The sequence below is a fragment of the Trachurus japonicus genome, chromosome 10, assembly GCF_045865225.1.
Source record: "Trachurus japonicus isolate A0001 chromosome 10, Traja_1.0".
Lineage (NCBI taxonomy): Eukaryota > Metazoa > Chordata > Actinopteri > Carangiformes > Carangidae > Trachurus > Trachurus japonicus.
This window is the reverse complement of record NC_140916.1, coordinates 17230374-17249740: the sequence shown is the minus strand read 5'-3', so window position 1 is coordinate 17249740 and position 19367 is coordinate 17230374. Positions and strand designations below refer to the sequence as shown.

Genomic DNA, 19367 nt, shown 5'->3' with positions numbered 1-19367 from the left:
TTAAAGTATAAAGTCAACTTTGCGCTGAAAATACCTTTGAGACACTAATTTTTCATTTTCTCCCGTTTATTTATGCTCACATATCGTTCCACAACATGTATATCTACATGGGTAAAGGCAGTTGCAGCACTACCGTATGATCGGGATATCATCCAGTTTGTCCATCAGATTATGAGAATATGTACATGAATTTTGCATAGGATTCAGAAAAGAAAGAGTTGTGTATTTGGTGTTAGCCCAACTGTAGTGCAACTGATAGCCTTCCTTTGCTCTCAGCCAATCAGAATTTGCAAAAGACTACTAGGATTGTATGCATGTTAGCCACACAGGAATCTCATCTGAGAAACCTAATCTTTGCATCCCTTTTCAAGGGCGTTTGTGCACTGTATTTCATTTTAGACCATAACACAGTGAATCATCTCTGCATGTTCTGCATCAACGACCTGTATGCAGGTTTTATTCAAGTTAAAAGAGTACAGTTAAAACCATGAAAGAAGGTAATTTAACAAAAAGAGAGTAACAACAAATAGACTGTAGCCTCAGTTACACCAGTAGGCTACATGTTGCATTATGGATTGTTTGTCGCCCTAATGTTGCCAGGCTAGCACGTTTCTCTTTGTCCCTCAGTGTGTCCATCAGAGTTTAGGGCTTTAGCCTCCAATGTGTCTCATAAGCCCACTCCAAGCTATAGAGGTGACCCATATGTTGTTGTCACAGGGAAAGATGACAAGAGGGAAGGAGGCAATAACATCTCACCATGTCTCTGCAGCAGAATCTGGCAGAAAAATCAGCGAGTAGTCAAAGATATGGTATCACACTTAATGTCACGGAGGAAGCACAGGCTGAAAACGTTTTCAAATGGAGGAACTCTCACATCTTGCTACCGAAACTCTCTGCTCCTACTTCCCCAAGGTGTGTGTGAACGAATGAAGCCAGTGCCTTTTTTTAAAGGGGCTACATGTAAGTATTTTTAATATACAGAAAAGCATGGGATCTGTGTTATCTCAACATGTGGCTGAGGTTGTGAGTGGTCAATTGAGGCCAGACTTGGAATATACATGCACTAGCCTCTTATGCACACCCTGAAGGACAGACAGAAGAGAGCTTGTAAAAAAAATGTGTAATTTTTTTTGACAGCCCATTGATGCAGCAGCATGTGAGCATTCATCCCAGTATTCCCAGTAGCCAGAGGAGTAGAGGGAGGAGTGACCATAGGGGTGTATTTTCCTCTTTCTTACCATAGCACCAAACGCCTCTGTTAATATGGCAAGGCAACAGTTTATATAATAGAATATGGAAAACATAGAATGATGTTAACACGAGCCGATGAAGGCAGCTTCGGGAGGAAATATGCTGCCCCCTGTTTGTTTGGAGGATCGATTCCACACTACCCCTTTAAAAAAGCGCTTTATACTATAACAGGTGTTTCAAATTATGTTTCATTTTCACAGCATCAGGGTCAATATCCATTTAACACTATCAGTGGCTGGACTGGGCAGATTATGGTTTAAATTGACCATGGTTGACATTCAGATGATGATGATGATGATGATGATGATGCATATCAAGGTAGCGACAAATGACAGCGACACCCTGGGGGGGGGGGGGGGGGGGGGCACTCAGCTGGAGTTTGTTGCACGCGCAATGGAGCAGAGGTGTAACCGATCCCAGCAGCTGCCGCGAGGGAATGAGAGCTATTCAGCCCCCACCAACCAACCCACCCCCCTACCCCCAACGCACACACATACACACACACACACACACACACACACCCTCATCCCCAGTGGGTTGGTCACGTGTCCTTGGGGAGCTGTTAGTTTGGGGACCACGTCGGGCGGGAGAGGGAGCTCAGCGTTGCACACAGTCGAGTTTTGGACAGCAACATCTTTAACAAGCGTTAATGATCCGGCGGCAGATCAAGCAGATCAGTTTTGTTTTGGGGCGTTGTCATATGTAGCTCATATATATAAATATATTTAGGCTATACACACACACTTCACAGCGGTGTGGGATGCACACGTCCGTCAACTGACAAGCGCGCGCTTGTGTGTGTGTGTGTGATCCCTCAGTCACTGACTCGTCAAAACTTCTGCGCCTACCAACTGTGATCTTTACAGCGAGCGTCACACATTGTTGCCATCCGCCGCTTACGAGTCGACGCGCACGGAGCTGTCAACGGGAGCGAACCGAGGTAGGCTGCGCTTCTTTCCTGTGGTTTAGAAACACGCTGGCGAAATAATCAAATAATCACACTGTTAGTTTGTGCAATTGTGCAAAAGCCCCGGCGCGATGTGGCACGCGGGGTAGTACGGGGTTGCAGCGGGATCATGATCCTTAATCAGCCGCTTGAGAGTGAATGGAAATGTGTTGTTAACCCCCACTCCCGTGCTGAGAAAGATGAAAACAAAGAGTGAGACTGATCTGGTTGTTTTTTTGTTTTGTTTTTTTGAATAACGCGGTTGAGAGAGCAGATCACTCGTGCTGCGTCAACATCACATCACTCACTTCATATTCATCTCTATCTTTATTTAAAATGGTACCAGGAGAGGAGAGGAGGAGGGGGAAAACCCCGCTAAGTACAGTTGGAGGACGCTTAAAGTACACTACTACACTACACAACTGACAGTTTCTCGTTGGATTCACTAAGGCTGATGTGCTGAATAAGATTGTGTGGTGGCAGTGGAAGCGCACTGGGTGATTTTGAGCTTGTAGTTGAAGTGTTTTCACGTTTGTTGCATCCATCTCTTCCGTCATTGTGTCGTAGTAGCTACTATATGTTCCGAGGGACTGACCTGAGGTGTCTCCCGGGCCACGCCCCTGGTAGCTGCCACTCAGACATGCAGAAGGCAATGTAGGTGGTAAGGTGTTCTTTTTTAATTCCCTTATCCATAAAGACTAAAGAGGCAGTGTGTCTTTTTTTTTTTTTTTGCAGGGATTAGGCCATTGCTGTAATCCAAGTTGTGAAAGCTTGATATATAGATTAATTCTATACATTTTGGAGTTTTAGAGAAATAATATAAATGCTATACTGGCTTCATATAGGCACAACAGGGTGAAGCAAACTCACTAAAATAAATACAGCGTGAACCCAACACAGTCTCTGGCTGTGACAGTGTGTCAGCATGGTTATTGTGGAGACAGTGCTGCAGGTGACAGTGGAGACACAGTGGCTTTGTCAGCTCTGCATCAATAATGCAGGATACCAAAACAATGAGGTGCAAGAAATAGGGGTCCAGTGTTTCAATACAACGATGGAGGGCAATTAGTTTAGATTTACTTGAAGGCATTACAAAAACCCAAATGATTTCTAATCCCAATGCTGTGCTGCGTGATATGATGTCAGAGCCAAGTTTAATACCACATTCAGTCCATTAAAGCTGCACCGACTTTATATGATATGATTTATTTTCCTACTCTTACTAATGCTTGATCAGTGTGGTTAATGAGACAGGTCTCGGCGCATGGGGCCCAGGCCTCTCAGAGACAGCACTGCGAGTTTGGTGACTTCAGCTGACACCCTCATTCATCATGCATCCACAGGGTGCTGCCTGCTCTATCAGCCTCTCCACGTCTGCGTCTCCTCCTAATCGTACCCTTATGTTAAGTTATTATTAAGACACCATAGTGATGACAAGAGCAGCGGCTCTTTCTGGGAGAAAGACAAGAGCATGGGCTTGTGCATGCTGGGATGATTATAGCCATGACAGGAGGTTGGCATTCTGTGTTGATGCTGCAGCTGCAAGGATTTCCAGGAATAGATGTAAACACCTACTGTACAACAGCGCACCTGACTGACTGACTGACTGACTCTCGCTGCTTGAAGTCAATTTCATGTGTGTGCAAGCAGATTGTGAAGCTACCTGGACCTGCCAATCAAAAACTGGTTCGGTGTATGTTTTCTTTCCAAAAGAACTGCATGAGGAGTTTGTGTTGGAGGAGTTCTCAGAGAGGCTGGTGGGTAAAATGCATCAATATCTTTGCTCTTGTGCTTGCCACAGCAAAGCCACCATGCAATATTAAAATGTTGGAGATGTAACTGACCCACATCTAGTGAAACTTAACACCCATACATAATTAGTGCACTCTTCTTTTAAATTTGTTAGCTTGGTCATAATATTACAGTGTCCATTACCCTCCTTTTAGATTTACTCTATTAAACATTGATGAGTTGGAGAGATTCCAAATGTTGCACAGTTCATTTACTCGCTGGCCTGAAAAGGAAACATCTTAGCTCAGGGTTTATCTTCAAAAAAAAAACAATTGGTCACGTTCTTTGTTTGCTCAGGGAGGTTCTCCACACGTTTTAATCGCTTTATCCTCACAGATCTGTCCGACGGAGAGGACACATATCGTGAGGATGTTTTTGTTCTGGGCTGTCTGTCAACAGTTGACGCTAGTTTTGTCTGTGAAAGAGGCATTTCTCTCAGAGTCAGCCTCTTGGCCGCACTCTCACAGGGAGCCTCACAAAACAGCAGGGGGACTGGTATGTTGTTTTCGTTGGAAGTTTTTTTTTTTTTTTTTTTTTTTGAAATGATAGAACTCCATCTCCTTGTGAGAAAAAAAACAGCTTTTATTATGTGGTCTGTTTGGTTTTGTTGACATATTTTTATAGTTGACATAACAGCGTATGTTAGCAGTGCGTTGTGTGACGCATCAGCAGTTAATGGCCACTGAAAAGCAGAATAGAAAGATTGTTTCAGATCATTAGGGAGACTGGACTGAAGTTACTGTTCTCACCTAAAAAAAAATGGTTTTCGCCATTCTGCCACATCAGCGTGCACGGACGTGGAAACTCAGTTTGCTTCACCAGAAACACTGCAGTTGCATATTTGTGGCTGAAAGTGTTTTTTTTTTGTGTGTATGTTTTTTTTTACTTTTGAAGAATCCAAATTTGTAACACTACACAAAGGATCCTTTGAACTTCTCAAGAGTACCTTCCCACATCATGTTCCGCCTCAGCATCCATTTTGTACATCAGATTATGCCAGCACAACACCAGAGAAATACGGTTTCCATGTGTCTCCTTATGACTCATCATTTTGCTTTTAAATCCGATTAGAAATCAAACAAATTTCTATTTCAGAGTCACATGGTACTCCTTCATTATTTTTGTCTGATCTGTTGCTGTGTACAGATTTTTCCCTCAGCATGCTGCAGTAAACACAGAGCAAAATAAAAACACCAGAAGTCCGCTTTTATTTTGACTTGACAAAGGCCATTTCCACAGTGTTCCTGCTTTGCCACTAAAGCCAACTGTGTGTTAATGTATATGCCTGCCAAGTACATTCATGCCTGCTTGTCTCTTGGACCCCTGCGCAAGTGCACACGTCTGCACCCTACCTTTCTTATCGTTTCAGAGGACTGAAATTATGACAGCGTGACAGATTAACCTGAGGGCATGCAGGATGCGAGTGATGCTGCGCCGCGCAGCACCACACCTATCTGCCATCACGACGCCAGCAACACATAACAGCCTCCAGTCAGCATCACAGTAGTTCGCCTTGCCACTCATCAGGGGTTTAATATTCAATTATGAGGGTTCTCTCGTTCAAGCTGAGTCGGATGGCTCGTGGAAAAGCCCCACTGATTGATGAGTGGGCATCTCGGCTAAATGGGCTCTCTGTTTGCCCCTGGAGGAGGAGGAACCAAGGCAGATGGCTTGCGGGGGTGTTTTTACTGACGTGGCAGCACACACTCATGTAGTTTTGCCTTATCAGAGGTACAGCAGCATAAACACATAACTGTTCAGTCAGCTTTAAGAGAAAGTATGGACTTGTTCTGCTTAAATCATGGGTTTTAGTTCACTCCATCTTCAAAACAAGATAGGCAACAACGTAGAAGTATAAGAAAAAAAGAAACATGCAGTTAAAGCAGAAGTAAGTGGTCCGGTCGTTTTCGCTAATGCTGCGTTCCAGGCAGGCTTTTGAAATCGTAAATTACAGCTTCAAGTCACAACTTACGACTTTGTAGCGCTCCAGGCAACCCACTCGTGTTTTTCCGACCTGTTTTACCGGTGAAAGTCACTATAACGGCCACTCGTAACTTCCGACCGGTGAACTCGTACCAGATCGAACTGGTACCACTTCACGGTCGGAAAAATACGAGTTTCCTTGAACGCACCATAACAGTCCTCGTCCCTACGTCGCCACATTCACGGCGTTCCTTGGCTGCACACACAGCCCTGCATGCCGTTCTCTCTCCTCATTGGATAAAAACTGTAGGATACGATAAATGTTTTCTCTTCGGCTCAGAGCAGAGCAGAGGGACTGACAGACCCGTGTTTCAGTCCAAACACTCTATGTAAGTGATTGCTGTCGGAAGATATAACTATTTAAGACTTATATTAACACAAATATATCACTTACTTCTGCTTTAAGTGTGCATCTATAAAAATGAAACAGGTGTTCTTTCAAATACTTGCAGAATGGCACTATGCCAGTGTCACGCCACTGCCTTTTAGTTTGCTGCAGTGACAGTCTGTCAAACTGTCATATCCAGCTGAGTCCAAAGAAGTGTAGGTCTCACTGTGTCCTGCTGACAAACAACAAGCAGACAGATACACGGGGCAGAGGGTGAGACTGGCTGTTCAGCGTTTGCTCGGGCACAGTGTAGAGAGAGCAGATCCTCCGCTGTCATCATTCTTCAGCAGTCAGGTATGTGGACCTTGCTGGTGGGCTGTTTCTTGGCTGAAAGATACACCAAGCTGTCAGTCAGATTAGTGCTATGAGCCATTGATGGGAGTGCAGTCCTGTCCTCTGGGGGGGCAGCCGTTACAAAGATCTGCAAATCCCCCAACAGAGTGTGTGCACAGTTAGCCTCCCATACACACACATCCACACATACAGACAGACAGAGACACATGCATGCGTAACCCCCACTGAGGAATGGGGGGATGAGATCAAGCCAGGTCATGGGAGGCTCTTTTCAAATAAATTCCTCCTCCGGGAGACTGCTGCCTCCTCCATGCCCTTCATGCACATGTGCAGGCACACACACACATTCAGACATCCTGCTGTCCCCTCCTCCAAAGCGGCACAGTAAAAACATTTGCTTGGGTATCCAGTGTTTATGTGTCACTGATTGTAATTGCAGTTGGTGTGTGCTGTTGTAGCCAGTATGGTGCTGCCTCTGCAGAAAAATATGTTAAAATGTAATGCGAGATATCAAAGATTTTGCAGTGTTTCAAATCTGGCAGAATAATCTTCAACCCCTGCATCAAAATTTACAAAAACCCAAGACTGCGGAAATATACTGCGTTTGCAACTAACCGTTATTTTCATGAGTGATTAATCTGCTGCATATTTTCACAATTAATCGTGATTACAATTACCTAATGGCCATCATCAAATCGCTTGCAGTTTCAATCTCCTAAAATGCTTCAACAAGGAGTAAATCTGACAACGTTGCAACTTTTGGGACTCTGAAATGTTCAGCATTTTTGCTTGAAACGTGCATTGAATGATGAATCAATTATGGTGATTAATTTTCTGTTCAATAAATTGACAAATCAATTGTGACAGTTCAATTGTTCAATTGTTGCAGCTCTGGAACCAGTTCTAAATCGATTGACATTCTCTAAATAACCAAGAAAGTCACTCATGGTCGTCTTAAAGGTCGTTTACACTAATAATTTTTTGTAAACACGAAAGAAAAGAAAAATCTTTTGGGAAAATAAAATGCTGCATGATATGTAGGCTGCATGAAGAATCAGAAAATGCCATCTCTTTTGTAGCAAAAAAATATTTTTTGCATATCTTAATAAGCACATATTCCACACATTTTTCATAAATGGGGGTCTACACCCATTAACAGTCACAGCAAAATTCAATGGCTTATTAAGATGTATCCTGTACATTAAATGTGAATTTGATAAAAAAAAATAAAAAAAAAATCACAAGGGTACTTATCTTTTTGTCTTGATTTAGATTCTTTACATTCCCAGAACTTAAAGTCAAGCCCCATGATGTTATCACCCAGCTCCCTTGGGGTAATTTCATGAGAGGCAGCTTGCATGACCGCAGCAACATGTCCTGCATTTAGAACAGGAGGGGGGTGAAGCTGTGCATAACTGAGTGATCCAACACAAGGGGCAGAGATGTTGACTAATGTTGGGATTCTCGGCGGGGACCTGCTTGAAATAATCCTAAACTATCCAAATTGTGTTTACCCAGGGGAGGGAAACAGCTGCCAGCCATTCTTACCATGAATGCACCATGGCCTTTAGCTGAATATTTAAAAAAAAAAAAAAAAAGGAAAAAAAAGCCTATCCTGCATCTGCACCTGATGATCGCTTTATTTATTTTCCACAAAAATGCAGCTTATCACTTCTTGAGAAACCCCAGGTTTTCTTTCTTTTTTTCCTTTTTTTGTGTGTGTGGGGGGTGTGAACGTCTTTTCATATCTGTAGATTTATGTTCAATAGAGATTTTTCACAGGGTGTTTTTCTTTCGACAGATTTGGAACAAACCCACCAATATTGCCAGGTTGGATTAAGCTTAATACATTTTTCAAAACCCTGCTTTGGATCTGTGATAGCATTATCCATGTCTGGCATGGTTTGTGTAAAAGACTGGTTCTGGCTTTGACATCATCTAGCTGATCATCATGTATAAAAGCTGTTTGTTCAAAACCATCCCTGATCTGAATAGTCCTCTCCTCCTTCCTTCTGCGATAATGCAATCATATTCCAGCACCAATGATCACAGACTCTATTAGGGGCTGTCTGTAGAGTTCAGAGGCTGCAGTAGTTTTGAATGGAAGCTGAATGGGAGATGACACCGACCTCTAGTTGTCCTCTGTCACCACTTGTTCTGTGTGTAATCTCAGCGGGGGAGGACATCTTCTTTACTTAATTCACCGTGATAAATTACTCCTAACCTCTCACTGTCTTCCTGACCTCTGCTGGCAAACTGCGATGTAAGGATTTCCAAATAGATGCATGCACAAGCATACTCAATTTCCCACTCCGCTTCCCCCCACTTCCTCCCCTCTGCTTTTCCCGCTTACTGTGTACCTCTTCTTTCCATTCAGACTCTTTTGACACACATACACGCACCCCGCCTACAAACATGATCCAAATCTCTCCTTTGTAGTTTCTAATCATCTCCCTAGCAGGCCCTATCCTATCCGTTCTCCGCGTGCTGCTGCCAGTTTCCAGCCAGATTATCTGTTACGTGTCCTCTGCTGTGTTGACAGGAGTGCTAATTATTAGGTTTATAAGGAGAAGAAACAATTTGTCACAAGCATACGGCGCTACATTAGAAGGTCACGCAGGTTTTTTTTACTGACCTCGCACTAATTGCTTAACCTCATAGTCAGCCGATACAGCTGCCAGAGTAGCAGAAAAACCGACCAATCATCCTCACTCAACTGACACTCCTGTGAATCTCCAGAGGTGGCTCTAATCATTATGTCTTACATAAATGAACGATGTATGTGTGTGTGTGTTGTATGGTTTCACATTATATTGAGCCATAAGTACTGTGATAAATCCGGGCTGTTTTATGCCGAATAATTGCAGTCTGTTATCTGAGGTCTCTGTATTCCACGTAATCAAGTGATTATACTGGCATAATTATAGTTGCATAAATGTATTTGGGGGTTGTCTAATTTCAGATTCTGTGTTCACCACTTTGTAATTTCCCCTCCTCATTTGGAGACGTAAAGATGCTTGGTTAGTGAATCATGAACATCATAAATTGGGAGAGTTATTTTTTCACATGAATGATTAGCAAGAACAAAGGCAGACAGTCATTTTGTGCCTAATTTTAGTGGAGTGTTACCTAATTCATGCGGAGTGGTTTTGGCATTGCTGTGCCTGCACTTAAACACACAGGTCAAGGGAGTCTCACTCCATAAAATGACATGACAAGGTGACTGCCAGGCTGAACCTGAGAGTGCTGAGAGCTTTACTGTTAAGCTGCAGGATCATATGATCAGGTCAGATACAGTAACTCCATAAAACTCAATAGGACTTGAAGGCTGTGCACAGCAGATTATCACTTGTATTTTAGGAATTGCCTGACCCCTAGAATTAAGGAGTTGACCTCTTGATTGAAAATAAGTTGCAGCAAGTCAGGCAAAAAGTGTAAATGCAAAAAAAGGGGGTGTTTCTTTCAGAGTATTTGCTCTAAAACCTTTATCCATGCTTTAAAGCTGATAGTACTTAACGATTGGAGGCTCTGGAAGATCTATAGGCTAACTGTTGATTTTCTAAGACCGGTCGGGTCTGCTCTGATCATACAACTTAAGGCTTTAACAATGATCTAAAATCAGCCCTCCTGCTTTTAGAGGTTGGACAGGCTTTACCATCCTGGGCTTCACCACCACCATCAGGCTTTTCACTGTTTAAAAAATAGACTGTTACTGTTGCATCATGGTCTTTTTTAAATCCCATAGTTAAACTACTCAACCAGTGAGAGAGGAAACCTGTCCTCAGAAAACCCTAACAAAAGCAAACCCACACAACCCGTCCTGTAAGCCTAAGCATCCTGGGAAAATGCTGACTCCTCCCCAGCCCATCACCACGAAACCCCCCAGGCATTCTGCAGCTGTGTTAAGGATGTGATCTAATCAGATAAAAAAAAATTAAAAAAAACACTTTCATTCTTGCTGTGTGTTTGTTTGGTTATCAGAAAAATGCCATACAGCGCTCAGAATGGAGCTGGGTGTTGTCTTTCTTTCATATGTGCTGAGATGTAAAACTATGGTCATGATGATTGTGTTTGAATAGCTCGAGATAATGAAGTGAAGCATTCATGTCAAAATTTTATCACAAGCACTGCCGCCTGTGTGACTACATAATCTCACCCTTTACACATTGACCGAGATGAAGGCTATTTTCCTTGTGATATTTTTTGGTAAACAACCCTCCCCCCCCTCCCCTAAACACAATGCGGTTTAAACTGAATTTTTTTTTTGAGTGAATCCAAGAGATTTTTTTCCTGGGCAAAGCAAAAGCATTTCACTTAAAGTGATTCAGTTTTCATCATTCAGCAACAATGCTTTGAAGGAATAGAGCCAAAGCTGTTGGTTTTCATTTTGGTAAATCTTTAACTGGTGGAACCCAAGACGATGGCATTACTTTTATTGTCCAACCAACAGTACAAACTCCCAAAATATTCAATTCACACTGATGTAAAAAGGACAAAATTTGTATTCAAGCACAGAAAGGATAGAAGCTATTACTATTAATAACTGGACATGTGTTGAATTGACAAAAGGACAACTAACATCCCTAACATTTTTTTCCTCATTAAAACGTAGAGCAAATACAAAACATCCTACTGTACTATTTTGTATTCATCACTTGTAACATTTTATAAGAAAATCTCAATAAAATAAGCTCACTTTAATGAGATGAACCAACGATCTTGTTGATGTTCATCTCATTCATCTTCATCTGATGAGCAGTTCCCCTTATCACGTCTTCTGGACAGGGAATCTTTTCAGAGTGACAGCCGCTGAAAGAGAGGTGGACAGTGTATTGAGCCGGAGTTTCTCTTGTTTTCCCAAGGGATCTCGTCCGTGCCTCCAAATGGGGCCAGGCATACAGTATTAGGCCCCTGCTCTGCCTTGTAATTAGATACTTACTGCTTTGCATGTAAACTGTGGTCCAGTTTGATCTCTCTGCCCCCTCACTGACTGATGGTGGCACATTTCTCCCAGAATGATGAGTCTTCACTTACAGGCCTTTGTTTTACAAGTTCTGTTCCAGGTCTGCTCCTACGCCTCATCCTGTCTTGTAAAGTTTGCTTACACTAGTGGGAGCGCAGTGATTGCTACTGCTGTAAAAGCAAGTTTAGAGCACATACTGTAAGTTTCAGTCCAGTCAGTCAGTCAGTCCATCAGTCAGTCGCTAATGATTTCACAAATTCCATGTCTAAAAGCTTTGTCGGATTTTGTGCTTAGGTGCTTGAGGCTGCACTGGGAAGCTGTGCATTTTAGTATCCACAAATGACAGCTAGGGTTAGCAGAAAATTTAATTATAAAAATATTGTTGCTTGATGTCAGTAAATTATACACTGGTGCAAGCTGTAATTTCTCATTTGTAGCAGTTTGGCTCAGAGGTGATTAAAAAACAGCTCAATGTTTTGGGAAGCATGCTTATTTGCTTTGTTTTGGGCGAGTCTAATGAGAAGATTGATACCACTTACTGTACAGTATGTCTGTACTGTGAATATGAGGCTGCAGCGAACAGCTGGTTAGGTTAGCTTAGCTTAGCACAAAAACAGGTGGAAACAGCGAGCCTGGCTCTGTCCAAAGGTAACAAAAGGTGCCTACAAGCACTTTCTGAAACTTGCTAATTATGTCTCATTTGTGTAATCTGTGCAAAAACTAAGGGGCAATAAGATTTCCAATTTTATTAACTGGACAGTTTCTTGTCTGTGAGCTATGTGGTTTGATTAAACAGACAAGTTCTGAACAATTTAATTTGTGAGCTTTATAGGCTTTGGTGGTTGAAGGTTTTCAAGCACCAAAACAGTTCGTCTTCATGACTGAAGGTTCTTTATTTCTATTTCTACTTCTTTATAGCTACAGTTCTCTAGGACAGAAATGGGCCTCAGATTACATAGAGATGAGATTGTCCTGAGTATTTAGACAAACAATACTATTGTATTGTTGTATCTGCAAGAAGGGGCATCAGCTGCTCAGGAGGTAGAGCATGTCATCCAACAATCACAGAATCCCACTCTCTCCCAGTCTGTTGTACTGTCCTTGGGCAAGACCCCTTACCCAACTTGCCTCATGTGAATGTGTATGAATTGATTGTGGTGGTGGTCGGCGGGGCTGTTTGGCGCACACTGGCAGGTGCGCTTTCCCCCAGGGCAGCTGTGACTACAGACGTAGCTTACCATCACCGGTGTGAATGTGGTATGAATGCATAATGGTTTCTGTATGCGCTTTGGTTATCGTGTAGCAATAGAAAAGCTCTACGTAAATGTAAACCATTATTATTATTAAGTACCTTAAAAAGGTGAATTTAACAATCTATGTAGAAAATAGTCATGGACCGCAGAGGGTTAAGAGCGTGGATGTTAGGGACAGGCGTAGGAGGGGAAACAGGGGCCTCTGCTCTTCAGTGCCCAGGGGCCCCTGGGGGTACTGATCCGGCCCTGCACATAGCTATTCCAAAACATTGAACTACTGTTTAGGAGGCATTTTATACATCAAACAACTACTGACCCGTCTAGTGGAAATGTTTGGTGTCCACTATCAAACTTCCATCTTTGACTCACTTAAAGACTCCCACAATTGAAACCTTCTTGTTTTATCTCTTCTTCTATCACTTCTTTTCCTCTACTACAATTTAGCATGCGAACCAGTTAGCCCTGGCCAATACTAAGTCACTGTGTAGTGTCCCGTCTGCACGGCTCAAACGTTGTTATAACCTAATGTCCTGCTCTTGATGCTAATGTTGACTATAAAGCCAAACTTGTTTAGACTACATAAAAAATATATCTAATAACGTTGTGAACCTCAGATTTTCACATCATGATTAGCTTTCCAACTGGCTAATAGTTAACATTTGGAATAATTGCAGGGAAAAAAAAGAGCTGGAGAGAACTGGCAGCTGTTCTACCAGATGATGAGTGACCTATATTCCAAAGTCACACATATGGTCATTTTTGTCTCTGTGTGTGTTTGTGTGTTTAAGAGAGAGAAAGAGGCTGGTGTTTAGTGTATACTACATTTGTGTGGTTTATTTTGAAATGCAGTGTGTCTTCCATGGAAACAGAATGATCAGATGTGTCTCTTGTAACAATTAAGGACTTGAGTGAGTGTGAAGTTTTGATATATCAAGGTGATTCAGACTGAGTTGATCAAAACAGATAGCTGTTGCTACAGGCTCCCTTGGCATATGAAATGTTGTTCTATATTTCAGATGATGTTTTCACACATCTCCTCACTAGCCCCTTTTTCCTTGGCTTCTTGCAGTGACAGTTTGAAAAAATCCCCTGATGTGCTGAGTTACTTTTATTCTTGAATTAGGGTAGCGTCCTTATGTTTACCATTCACTGCCAACACACAAGAGACCTAGGTCTTTTCTCTATCTCTCACACTGAACTCTGCTGACAAGGGAGATGCTAATAATTAATGACATTTTTGAAATCTCTTTCAAGATGCTCTAGGAAAACTGCACGGGGGGGAAAGGGAAGAACATAAGATGGCTTAGACCTTGCAGCAAAAACAAAAAATTCAGCCAGAGAATCAGATGGGAGAGGTTTTTTTTTTTTTTTTTTTAGCTTGAGAGAAAGTGGACTATTTTTTCTCTTATGACCACCAAACAATACTGTGTCCCATGTTATGTTTTAATAATTGAAAAGAAACTCGTATAAAGATGGGATTTATTTTCATGAAACAAAATTAAAGATGTTGCAAATGGAAATGAATCTGACTGAAAGATTTCAAAAATCTAAATTAAAGCCAAAACAGGCAAATTCATCCGCTCCGCTGTTACCTGGTAATGCCTACATGCCATGGTCTACAGATACCCATTGGACAGCTTACCTTTCCATAACATATTTCCAAATGTTATGTGTATATTAAAGGCCAAATACTGTATTGATCTAAATGAAGGACACTTTATAAAGAATTGCAGAAAAGATCACAGATAAGTTAAATCTCATGTGGGCCATATAGTACTTACAAGAAGAACTTTAATTTTGCTGAAAACAATCCAGCCATTAAAGTCATTTAAACCCTGAAGGGTCTGATGAAGTGGAGTAGAGTAGACACTGGGGAGTTGATGCAGCCTGGAGAACGGCAGTGAGATTAAACAGATGGAGGGAGAAGTAGATGAGCAGGGACGACACTGATAGGAAGACAGAGGGGGGCTCGGGAGTAGGGACAGTGTAGTACTCTGTCAGTGTCTCCATGAGCTCAGTGTCCTCAGCAGCAATTACACTGTATACACACCGACACTAACATGCAAAGATGTGGCCTTTGTACTCTTAAGAAGATGCCTGTTTGTTAATGGATTTTGCAGGGACATACAGTATATCCTCTACTAGAGTATATTGAATTTCACTGGCAACAGCAACAACAGCTCCTATATGGCTGTCATTCAATCCTGCAGTGGAATAGAGCACAAAGGTGGCCCATTTAATCAGTTTCTCCTCCCTATCAGGACTATGCAATTTCTTAGGTGACATCGTGTTTTTGTTGAGCGTCTGATTGTTGCGTACTGTAGTTTGTAACAAGCCCTCTTTTTAAATCTGTGTGGGCATGCATGCTTCTGCGTGTTTGATGTGTGCAGCATCACAGTAAGTGTTCTGTTTCGCGTGTGTGACATTAAAATGGCGGGAACATTCCTGTCATGGTGAGGAAAAATATTAAAACGATTAGGTATATTTGACTGTACCGTGTCCAAATGTAAGGGGAAATGAATTTTTTATGGTCTCTAGTGTAGCTAGAAGCCTATAGGGTTTTCTGGTATTTTAATTAGTGTGTAACAGTGAGTGATATAAATTTATTCCTGTGGAAAGTAGACGAAGATGTAATTCTCTGTAATGACCACACACATATTAACCTACAATAGATCAGGCGATGACTTAATATAGTATAGCCTGCTAGTTAGTCCAAGGATAACATTGTACAAACAAATGCATCTTTTGCTATTTTATGCCATCATCCTACTGACAGCTCTAGATCTGCAGCTCTTGTCTAAAAATATGATCATACATCTGATCTACTTTTGGATTCTATCTAAGGCAGATAGCCCTAAAATATTTAAATAATATCCATATCTTATCATGAAGTATGAGTATAATTATCATTGCTATGCATAGAGACATAATTACTAATGGAATTAGTCAATTTACGACTTGGTTCACAAGTTATTACAGTATGTTATGAATCATTTTACCAATACGTTGTTGTTAATTATCTATGTTAATATGTAGTCAATCTCCGAGGAGAACTGCCTATGACTCCACCATATTTATGCCGTTGTAGCGGCTATCCACTGCTTTCCACGCTGTGTAGATATGTGGCTATTTTAAAAAAAATAATTATTGTCTGTATATTCTAGTAGCGTTTTGGCATGAAATGTGCTCACTTGCTCCATATTCTAACTGGTTGTCAGCTCTCATAAAGCCTCAGTATGCCGTTCTTGTGTGAGTATAGGGAAATACAAACAAACAACTCAAGGAGACTTTCAAAAGGAGCAGCTACTATTGAAATGACTACATATTATGTCAGCTTATGTAATAACCTACATGAAAAGGCTTTACTTGACTGTGAACCGTCTGTGGTCCAATCACAGCTGGAATCTCATACGTGTTTGTGTATGTTTTTTCAGGAAACACTAGATGGCACTATGGATATATAATCCCTGGGAAATCTTTGTGACTCTCTCTCTCTCTCTTTCTCTCACTCACACACACACATACACATGAAATCACAAAAATGAGTTTGTTGTTTCACGTAAAGAGGACAATTAGATAGCATTGTCATATATTCTATTGAGGGATACGACAGTGTAATCTTTCACCATCAGTCTCTGTTTGTGTATTTTACCACATGTGTGCGTGCCCTTGTTCTAGTTTGCAGTTGGATCAAGTTTCTGTTTGTACTGTAAGAAGAAAAAGTTATTTAATAATTTCATTGTGTTGGCAATAGTCTGCATCTTTTATGAAACATTGTTCATGTTTGAGTTTAGCACCGCCGACATGGGTCGTGTGTGTGTCTAATAGGTCTTCATAACACTGCAGGGACACAAATCTGCATGTGTTTTTACTGTGTGTGTGTGTGTGTGTGTGTGTGTGTGTGTGTGCTCTATATCCCCTTAAGAAGATTGTTGAAGGCTCTGACTCAGATGTGCATTTTGTATCATGCTCTTAATCTGCTCCATGTTTGGGATTACCCCCCCCCCCCACACCCACAGAGAAAGTACCCTCCTCTCCTCTCCTCTCCTCTCCTCTCCTCTCCTCTCCTCTCCTCTCCTCTCCTCTCCTCTCCTCTCCTCTCCTCTCTCAGAGTCTCTTCTCCTCATCTCCACCATCTATAACCTGCCTAAAGCTTGTATTGGTCAAATCACATGCAATGTGACTTAAAAAACTATTTTTCTTTTCTACAAACATGAAAAACCAAGCAGCTGCACTTTAAAGGAAACATCAATGGAGCCCAACAACTGGGCGGAAAATATTGAATCCTTTTGCTCCAGATCCAGTTGCTTTCCTGTTTCTTATCCTCTTGTTATCTGTGCAGTGAATGTATGTTTTTTAAATTCTCATGGGTTAGTGGAATGGATGAGGTACATGTAATGTAGTATAGTCTATTATATTTTGTGCCTCAAGAGATCATTACAGTACTTAGAATTGGTTACTGACAACTCTTCATCTGCATTGCTCTAGTCAGAAAAATGGGATTAGATCAGGAAAATGTGTTGTTTTATATGAAGTGTTGATAAACATCCTCTGAAATATGCTGTGGCAGGATATGGGATTGTTGGAAGCTCCAAAGCCGCAAACTTGATAAAAGATTTGCAGAACTGTCATGCAGAGAACTATGACAAACTTTTTTAAGCAACAGGCGTGATGTTTATGCAGAAGCAATAAGCATTGTTGGAGCCAATGAAGAAGCGTGAGGAATTCCTCTCAGACGGCAGTAAAACAACACTGATAAGAGAGAAAATTGTGAAATTTATTATAGTTAACCAATCCTTTTCTGTGGCTGAAAATCTTATGATTGAACTATGGTTCTACTGAACATCTCAAGCGATGCTACAAGCTGCCAAACAGGAAACGGCTGGTCCACATCTGCACCCCAGTTTTAATGGATGCCTTCCAAAACACTTGTCGGCAAAATTACCAGCTGACATACAGTATGGATCTCAACATTTTCCCCGTGACATTACTTAATCTGAAAACACATTTCCTGTGAGTTGCGAGGAGCTGCTCCACAGGCGAAAGATGTTTTGAATTTAACAACAGAGTGATATTTAGCCAGCGGTGAGGCTGTAGGCGGTGTCGACCAGCTGGTCAGTCAGTGCGCCACTTTGATCTACACCCAAACTTTTGGATGAATTTCCATGTGTTGTGCGCAGCATGCAACACAGTTGTATAGTCCGGAGGAGCATACAGTATCAGTGAAATATCTTGATGTAGTGTATGAGTGGGATAAATGCCCAGATTGTCCTCAACCTCTGTCGCACATAGCAGCTGAAATGGTTGCACATATTATATGTGTTGTGCTCAGTTTAGTAATCAACCTGTTGCTGCTCTGTGCTGACAGCATCATGTCATTTGGCATCTTGCCAGAGCTGTTGGCTTTTGCCTCTCGTGACCTTTAGCCAAACAAAACTAACAGATCAATCACGGAGGAAGCTCTAACAACTTTAAACAAGCACAGTTATCAACTCCTGTGTTTATCCACACTAATTAGAGCACTTCAGAGTCAAGAGACTGGTCCAGAGACTGGCAGTGTGTGTACGTCTGTGTTTGCATGTGTGTCTAGACTGATGGTGCTCAGAAATCCCACAACAAGGCCTCTAAAACTGACACAATAACACAAGGACAGCTTGTCCACTCTCCACAGACAGAGGAAAAAATTGATAGATTTTATTTGAGTCAGTGATGAGATTAGTAATGGAGAAAGCTGTTGGTTACAGTAGGTGATTTATAAAGTCTCACACAGATGGCTATTAGAGAACTGCTCAAGGCTCTGCACTCTTCAAGGTGGCTTAGACTAAAGTTGTTAGCTCAGCGATATTGTAAAGATGAGAGTTGAAAGGCCTTGGAGAAAAACCATCACATGGCAATTTCTCCTGTCCTAACAAAGAATGAAAATAGCACCTAATGTGGGGCTTCACCGGTAAGCGCGGTTTTAAATGCAAACATGAACCTCAATAGATGTGGTTACCTGAAACTTAAAGCAACATTGCGGAGTTTCAGCTCAATGCTTCCACCATCTGGTTGAGAAGCGCTATCGTCTGGGGGAAAAAACGAAGGAGGGGGGAGGGGGGGGGCGGTGATTCGTACCCGTGCAGGGAAGTTACATAGTGCAGTTTCAGCCGACGCGACCTGGCTCAGGCTGCAGCGGCAGCACCATTCATCCTATTAACCATTTTTCTACGATTGCAATGAGTCTGGAAACATTATTTTAAGGCCGAAAAACTCTGCAATGTTACTTTAAAAGTAAATGAAAAAAAAAAAAGCAGCAGGATATTCGGCACTAATAGTAGCTCCATCTTTCCACCACATCCAGTCTCTCCAGAGAATGAGACGAGTAAATGTAGCTACAAGGAGTGTGTAGTTAACGGATGTTATGCAACATGATTTCTGTGATGTAAAGTCCTTCAAACTTGGCAACTCAAAAGAAACCAAATGTGACTCAGCTTTTTAGGATTCACATTGATGGGCCAG

At 41.8% G+C, this 19367-nt stretch overlaps 1 protein-coding gene across 2 annotated transcripts in view; it reads left to right on the top strand.

Moving 5' to 3' along the window:
• The first annotated feature begins 1779 nt into the window (after nucleotides 1-1779).
• The window catches only part of mid2 (midline 2), a 139853-nt gene continuing 122265 nt past the window's right edge, over nucleotides 1780-19367 (top strand). The window contains exon 1 of one of the 2 annotated variants that reach the window (XM_085789687.1): nucleotides 1780-2191. The gene's annotated coding sequence lies outside the window, so the exon portion shown is untranslated. The remainder of the gene's footprint in view (nucleotides 2192-19367) is intronic. The other variant, XM_085789690.1, reaches the window with a different exon arrangement.